Source organism: Diceros bicornis, chromosome 18 (assembly GCF_020826845.1).
Source record: "Diceros bicornis minor isolate mBicDic1 chromosome 18, mDicBic1.mat.cur, whole genome shotgun sequence".
Taxonomy (NCBI): domain Eukaryota; kingdom Metazoa; phylum Chordata; class Mammalia; order Perissodactyla; family Rhinocerotidae; genus Diceros; species Diceros bicornis.
Window position 1 is genome coordinate 62578561 of NC_080757.1, and position 8602 is coordinate 62587162.

The following is an 8602-nucleotide window of genomic DNA, read 5'->3' on the forward strand; positions in this document are numbered from 1 at the left end:
TCTACTGCTCTCACTATTCTCCGCCAGTTGCACCAACCATTGGGCATCCTCCCATCCACTGTGGCATTCCCTCCATCTCTGCACTGAGCTCTGCCCTCCATGGCTTGGTCTCAGCGAAATGAAGCCCACAGAGGGGCTGGTGCTTGATAACGCACTGCTGCCCTCCACATCCAGACACCTGCATTTCATAGGAAATATTAGTGACACATTGCAGCCAAAGGAGTAAATCTCTAATGGTGAAGTACCAGTTGGTAAGGGGTAACATTTCTGAACAGAGACCCTTTTGTTGAAACGATCAAATCTTGCATGGAGCCAGGGCTGGGGTCCACATCCAGGGAGAATTTATTTACATAGCTGGTTATTACATACCAGCCAACGGCTGGTCTTGCAATGCAGGTGGCTCATTAGTAAAGTCTCCATTGGGTGGACAGTGATGTGAAGGCCTAGGACACTCCTGCCAAGTGGCATCCGTCCTCTGTGTTTAGGAGAGATGACACCTGTAGTCAAGTCCAGGGAGGAATCTGGGGTCTCATTCACGCTGCTTCTGATGCAGCTGTACCCCACTGACAAGACTGGGAAATACGCCGCAGCAAAACCTCGGTGAGCAAGTCATACGTAAGGCTGATTCCATGACGAGCGTCTGTGACAGTGGGCCCCCCACGCCCCTCCCCCAGGCTCATGGGGAAAGGTGATCCAAGGTGTGTGGAGATATCTGAGTGGATGCAGAGCGTCCTGTCCAGCTTTGACTGGGCCAGTGCTGGGAAGCTCCCTGTCACTTCTAACTAGTGAGGTAATGGCTCTGCAAGCTCAGTGGGAGGCAGTCACAGGTCTTGATTTTTCCAGGTCACTCTGGACGCCAGCCACCACCAAGGTGGGGGGGGGTCTAGCCTGGTTTCTGGGGCCTCCGGGAACCCCCGGAGGCATTGTCTCCCCCAGCCTCCATGGCCCCAGCCCCGTCAGCAATCTAGCCCATCCCTTGGTGGCCCCACTGTTGAGAACAAAGTCCTGTGTGATGTGGCACAGGCCCACTCAGACTTCCAGGACACACCCGGGATGCTTCGTGGTGGAAGTGGAGACTGTTCCCTTTGGGCTCCAAGTCTGAGCCCCAGGAAGCGGGATACCTCAAGTCCCCAATACTGGGATGTCCGTAGAGGTCAGGTCCTGTGTGGGGCACCGTGCCTGGGCTTCAGGAGCACAGACGAGGAAAGCGGGGCTTCTCAGGGTCACTAGCCAGGGGTGGGACAGAGGACACAAGCACAGCGGAAGGTGCAGCAGGAGCCTGCAAAAAGCCTGTACTCAGCGTGGAGTCCCAGGGGCTGAGGGGGCGCTGTGCCCACAAAGGACAGTGGGCACGACAGAGGGGCGAGGTGGGATCACCTTCAGCTCTGCAGGGGGGCATGGGGGTGACTTGGAGGCCCCGGACCTTGTTTCCTATTTTCCACGTGATCACTCTTTTAAGGTATGTAATTTATTTATAGTGACAGTTTGCATAATTCCGGGAGCCCTGCACAGCGAGCGGACTCTGAATGAGGTGAAGACAGAGTGGCCGAGGTTAAAGAGGGAGTGGTGTGTGGAGAAGGCGGTCAGGGAACGTCACTGAGCCCCCTGCTGAGCTCTGAGCCTCTCGACTGCCAGGACGCTGGGCACTGATGGTGCCTGAGAGGCTGAGGCCACGCTAGCCCTGCACTCTCCCCGGGGAAGACCTCAGCCACTTTTAGGCAGTCCGCCTTATAGGGGAGGGGACCCCTTGCACCCCCATCCCCACACTCAGCTGTGGCTGTGCTGAGCTGCGTCTGGTCCTCCTGGGCCTTAGACGGCTGGGGGCCTGCCCCAACCCTCCTCTCCCCTTGGCCTTTCAGGTCTCCACCCCATTGCAGTGCCTAACCCCGTGCTCAGGGGTTGAGCTGTGACCTCCCAAGCATCGCAGCTGCTCGGTGAGTGTTCGCAGAATTGATAATGAGGTTTGGAAAGAAGACAAGTTCACTTTACATTTGACCACAGAGAAGTACAGGTGGGTTTGTCACAACCCTTTGTGGGGACCGGTTTTCCTCTGGGGCCCAGCGTGTGGCCCCTCATTCCAGGTTGCCCACCATCCCCTTGGGTGAGCTCCGAGGGTTCTGGATGCCCAGGTCCTGTGGCCATCACACTTGGGACCTGCGTCAGGTCAGCTCCAAGTGGAGCCTCTCTAGAAGCGGCTGAATGTCTCTTGGCCGACAAGAACTTCCTGTTGCTCAGAGGAGGGGCTGGATGAGGCTGGCAGGGACACTCGGAAGGCGTCTCTGGGGACGAAACCCGCTCTTCATCTGGCTGACTTAAGTGTAAGTGATTCAGAAACACTGGGATTTCATTTCTGGGAAGCACATGGATTGACATGGGGCTGGAGGAGGTGAGGAGGGTTTTGGCCAAAGAAATTTGGGTTTGGCCGGAGTCAGAAATGGGAGAAATGAACTGGGAAAAGTTTTCCAAGCCCTTTCAGGTCTGTGCACGGCTAACAGAGAAGGGCTGACTGAGCTGGGGTCTCCTTGGGGCAAAGAGGGGGCGTCCCTTCTGCAGTCACAGCAATCAGGTGGTTTTGCAAAATGATTTTCCAGCATGTTCTCCTTCAGCCCAAATCAGCTCTGTGAGTTCAGCCTCAGAAACCGAGTTTCTGAGAGAAGGGGACCCACTTGGAAGAGAAGGTCTTCACCCAGGAGCCTGGAGTGGAGTCGGGGGTTGGGGTCTGCAGGCCTGATGCCGGCCCACTCTCCGCACCTCTTCTCCAGCCTTCCTCCCTGCGCTCTGGTGCAGGAGCAAGAGGAGGTGTGTCTTGCAGGGGCGACGTCTGCGTCCGTGTTTTACACAGGGGCCCCGACAATGCCCTTCATGGCCAGCCCTGGCAGGTGCTCAAGTGCGTGTCCAGCAGCTGCGTGGGCCTGCTCGGCTGGTCTCCTGCGTCCGTCGGAGTCAAGCATGAGAGCAGGCCCTGTCTTGACCGCTCTAGGTGGGACTCTCAGAGACAGCGCAGAACCAGTTGGATGGCTGGGGAATCAGGGGCCGCCTCTGGGACTGTTGATTCAGGCAAATGTGAGACCCAGGCGTCAGAGACTGCTGCTACTCCTGGTGGTTCTGGAGTCAACGGCAAGAATGGCCCCTGTGCCCCCAGCCTCGACATCCTTGCAGCTGCACTGGACTCCGGACGCTGAGCAGGGGCCAAAGGCTGGCAAACTCGCCCAGCGGTAGGGCAGTGGCCTCATCGGCCCTCGATGCACAGTGAAGCGCAGCTCGGGCGGAGTCGCACACGTCAAGAGCCTGGGGTCCAGGACGGTGGCAGAGCCAGCCCCAAGCCTCCCTGCGGCTTGCCCCAGTGGGGGCTTCCAGTTTTCCTCTCTGGACCTTGCTCCCTTTCCTTTTCTCCTGGCTGCCCGGTTTCTCTCACAGGCGGTTCCCCCAGCAAGTCCTTGCAGGGTTAACCCCGCCCCGGTGCTGCTTCTTGGAGGACTTGACCATCAGGTGCCCTCCGGAAGCATCGGAGGCGTGGGCAACTGGCGCTCCAGGAGCCAGGCTGACCACAGACTGCCTTTTGGGCAGTGCCGTGCGCTCGGGCCCCGGGGCTGTCCCTGCAGTCCTGGCCATGGGCTCTCAGGTCTGCAGCTGCCTGGCCTGGCCGGCGCTGGCGGCGGACGTGGGGACGCGCCAGTGGAGCTGTAGGAGGAGCAGGGGCTGAGTGCCCCTCTCTAGGTTCTGCCCCTCAGGCCCCGGGCACCGAGGGGGAGCCGAGGCCGCCCTCTCAGGACCTGCGGGCCCGCAGCCCTATTTATTCCTCACTCAAGGACAAACTCGAGGTCAAACCACAGGCCTGTGACCCCTGTGGCCTGCGACAGGCCTAGACCCGGGCCCAGGGATGCTGCAGCTTTGCAGCTCCATCCACAGGTCCCAGGGAGGATCTGGGGTGCAGACCTTGGGTCCCCCACCTTCAGGAGCTTTGGTAGGGCTTAGGTGAGTAGACAAAGGTGACGTTGTATCAATATGACTGCAGGCTTGTATCAGTGTTTGCTGTTGCCCACTGATGCTTCAGATCGGATTATCTCTGGAATGGCCAACAGTCCCAGGATGCAGAGAGGAGGGCCCGGAGGAGAGGAGAGGGGAGGGGAGGAAAGGGGAGGGGAGAGGAGAGGAGAGGAGAGGAGAGGAGAGGAGAGGAGAGGAGAGGTGCGTGCTGCGGGGGAGACGGGGCAGCGCAGGAAATCAGAGAGCCTGGCGGGGCTCCAGCGGCTCAGCTGGACTCCTGCGGCAGGTCACCCCAACAGCTCACACAGCCTCCGGCTCCCCCGGGCCATGTGTTGTGACCCCTACGCTCCAATTACAGCCAGAGACAGGGAGGACTCAGCGGGGACCCCACCTCTGGCCTTCTCTCCCCTATAGCATTGCTTCCCTGCTGGAAGGCGGGAGAGAGAAGGCCAAGGGTGACCGTACTCAGGGCCGTGGCCCGGCTGCCCGGCCCTGCCCCTCTGGTCAGGAAGGCTGAGGGGCAGCGGGCTCCGTGTGGGGGCCTCGAAGAGCCTCCTGTGTGCCAGTCGTTTGGTCTCCGAGTGTGAGCTGTCTTCTGACGGAGGAGCCTCCCCGGCAGAGGTGCTAACACAGCTATGCTGGCCGTGACGCATTTTTACTCTCAGTTTTCTCTATTTCCCATTTGTTTTTCTCTAAACGGGTAGGGACAGCTGAGGTTGAGCTTCCCAGCTTCCTCTTGGTGCAGCTCTCTTCTCCTCCTTCTTGGAAGGCTTTTTATTTTTTAGCGTCATTAAAAAGATTTTAACACCAGCAGACTCACAAGTGCCCCACACAGGCTTGCCGGGCACCCCATGCTGTGCTTGGCACCTGCCTTCCATGCAAATGCTCCAGCCTCGTTCTTCAGTCCACCCTCAGGTCCGGTGGCCAGAGACTCAGGCCGGGAGCGGCGCAGGCCCAGGTGCCAGACTCGTCATTTTATTTTGTCAGCGTGGTAGAAAACATTTATTTTCTGGGAGGTGACCCTGCTTTCAAGAGCCAACCTTCGGAGAAAACAGGACACGAAAGCTGGTTTTGGCTTTGAGGCCCAGATGGGCTCGTGTCCTTGCTTGCAGCCCTTGGCTCTATCTGGCTCAGAAGCCCCATGGGGCTCAAGTTTGTCCAGAAAGTTCCCTTTCTCCTGTAAGAGCTGTGCCTGGCTTGCAGCTAGTAAAAGCGGTGAGTCTGAGCCGACTGCTCCCTGGACACACCGCAGGCCACTGCCTGGCCGGGCTTTCTCCCTGGGCACAGGATCAGGACCACAGGAAATCCTTAGCCTGCTGGGCAGGTCACCGAGGCTGCAATGTCAGAATGAAAAATGAAATGCTTGGTCCAGCCAGTCACATGACATCAGGCAGAACACTTTAAAGTGGTATCACTGAATTTAACCTTTTGGGCATTTCAATGAAAACAAAAGCCCCTTTTATAATGCCAAAAATCAGATTCCACAAACACTGTCATCTCCTGCAGACCCCTCACGTGAAGTGGCCGGCATGGCCCCAAGCTCCCAGCACTCACTGTCTGTTTGGGAGACGGACATGAAGCTGAGTCCCCTGGAGAAAGGACAGAGATGGGCCCAGCACAGTCACAGCAGACGGCCTGAGTCTGAACCCCGCCTCCCTCACTGACCAGTGGGGAACCGGAACAGTGCTTAGCATAGCTGAGCCTCAGTTTCTTCATCAGCAAAGTGGGCTTAGGCATGGTGCCCACTACATTTACTCACGGGGATCAAATAGGATGATGGCGGAAGTATTGCCACAAAATTACCTGACCAAGACAGATCGGGACACGGCATTTACAACTTCTAAAACCAATTAGGAAGTAGTATCTCGAATGTACAAGAAATTCCTTCCTATCTACAAGAAAAAGACAGGAACCCCAATGGAAGACGGGAAAATGATATAAATAGGTAATTTGCAGCAAGGCTAGCAAGCAAACAAAGAGATCCTCAGACACAGTGGCTACCAGAGGGATTTAAATGAGAGCAGCAGAGAGAGAGGCGTTTACACCACTGGGTGGATGAAAGTCGGGAAGATGGTGCTGTGGAGGGAGTGTCGTGGCACCAACCTGACTGGACTTTGCCAAAGTCGAAGTTTGCAGGCCTCAGAGAGCTGCAGCTTCCGTTTCTGCCCAAGGTGAGGAGCAGGGACTAGATTGACCCACTCCTGAAACAGCAACAGCAACGATGACACAGGTGAGCCCTCTGACTGCCCAGCCCAGGGAGGGGACTGAGGTGACCCTCCCTGAGGGGAGGGTGCAGCATGACCAGGCTGGGGTGTGAGTCCAGGCTTCCACGCACCTGGGGAAAGTAGGAGGCAGCACGAGGATGTAAGCATAGCTCCACCCCTGCTCGTCAGCAATGTGCATTCATAACAGCTGGTCATGTTTTACAGAAAGTGTCGAACATTAAACATGCCAGAACAGTTGCCTTTGGGCAGGAAAGAGGAGTGGGAGTGGGATTGAAGTGCTATTAGAGGTAGAGAGGCCAATGCTGACCGCCCTGACCTAGGGCCGTGGAAGAAAAGAAAAGCAAGAAGCGGTTCCTGGCACTTCAACACACCATGCAGATCAGGAGCAGCGGCCGCTTGTGTTTCTGAGTCTGGAGCTTAGATGGTGACATGGAAAGGGGCCTGAGTGGGTATTTGGAGAGGAAATCTGGCAGGGCAATTGAAGGAGGGTCTTGGGGGATGTGTTGACGAATCTGGCCTTGTCCCTGAGGTGGTGGACAGAGGAGCCATGTGGTCACTGCTGGCCGCGGCACAGTGAGTGGCCGAGGAGGCGTTGCTGAGCTGGGTATGGGGCTTCTGGGGACTCAGAGCAGTGGAGCACATTCAGGAGGGATTGGGGTAGGACTGGCTTGGCGTTGGTCACTGTGGGGTGAGGATAGGAGAGGCTGGGAACAGCCCTCGGTCTCTGAAGATCTTATTCACATAACTGAACGACACTGGGGGAGTGGGGGGGCAGGCTCAAGGGGACAAAGATGGATTCAGTTTTGTGCCATCTTGAGGTCAAGGTTTCTGTGGGGCCTCCAACTAAAGACATCTGTGTGCTGGAGGAGATCTCAGGGCCAGTGTGAACCCTAAGGCTTGAGGGGGCCCTGGTCTTGTCTCTGACGGCTGTGGGACCTGGTGACCTCCACTGGGGTGTGCATCCTCGCTCCCCCATGTCACATTGAGGCTTGGGGGCTTTACTGAGACTCCCCAACCAAGATGCCAGGTGTCTGCCTCCCTCGCCCATGTATAGCCCACCCCATGGGGCCCCAAACATCTGGGCCCAAGAGCTGCTCACTCCCCGATGAGCTAACTTTTTACACAGGGGTTTCCTCAGGTACCCTGACAAGCAAAGAACCTTTCACTCCTGTTGGAGCCAGAGGCCAGGCTGTCACTCTGCAGGGACCCTAAAGACAAAGCGACGCCTCCTGAGCTGGCCTGTACTGAGGAGGTTTATCCCGTGTGGGGAGTGGGCTCGCTTTCCACACCTATGGCATGTCCAACACCCAGATGCACCTCTGTGGCACCCCTGGAGGACATTTTAAGGTCACCTGAAGGTGTGAAGAGCTGCCCTGGCCTGAACATCTCCCTGTGGCAGTTGTTGTCGTCTGCCCTGGGCCCCAGGGGCTGGCATGGCATTCCAGGCCTTTCTGGCACCGGGACAGATGTGGAGCCTCCAGGCAGCTATTGTTGAGTGGTGCTGTGTGCTGGAGTTGGTGAGGGGTATACAAGAGGAAGATGCAAGAGCCATGGTTGGGAGAGGACTGATGCTCGTCAGCGACCTCTGAGAAGTGCTGAGAGAGCTTGGACGACCCCTAAGCACTCACTACCGAGCCCACACAGGACCAGCAATGCCCTCCCATGTTTGCACTCAGACTTACACCTTGGGTGTGAGAGGGGAAATAACAGCAACTGAACCTTCCGGAAGTTAGGGCCTGGCATGGATAGTCTCAGAGGGCCCAGACAGCCAAGGCTTGAGGCTGAGAGAAGGGCTTCAGACAACACAGTTCACCAGGCAGCAGGCCAGAGAAGGTCAGATTGTCACAGACAAACAGCCTGGAGCACCAGGATTATTGAGTTATATCCTGGAGTTATTGATCGCCTTTTTTTTTTTCGTTTTTTTTTTGTGTGTGTGTGAGGAGGACCAGCCCTGAGCTAACATCTGATGCCAATCCTCCTCATTTTTTTTGCTGAGGAAGACTGGCCCTGGGCTAACATCTGTGCCCATCTTCCTCCACTTTATGTGGGACACCGCCACAGCATGGCTTAACAAGTGGTGCATCAGTGCGTGCCTGGGATCAGAACTGGCGAACCCCGGGCCGCCGCAGCAGAGCACATGCACTTAACCGCTTGCGCCACGGGGCAGGCCTCTGATCACCTTTGTTTTATGTGAAGACATTGAGCTTCCAGGGCAAGACAAGGCCCTAGCCAAAGTTGTTCAGCTGGTGGCTGGGTGACATCAGGAAGGAATTCACAGGGCCCATGTGGCCTGAACAAGGGTCTAGTCAGTTTGAGGAGCACCGTCCATCCAGGCAGAGACGAGCCACTCCACGCTGCACAGGGAGTGTCTGGGTTTCCCGGGACAGCCC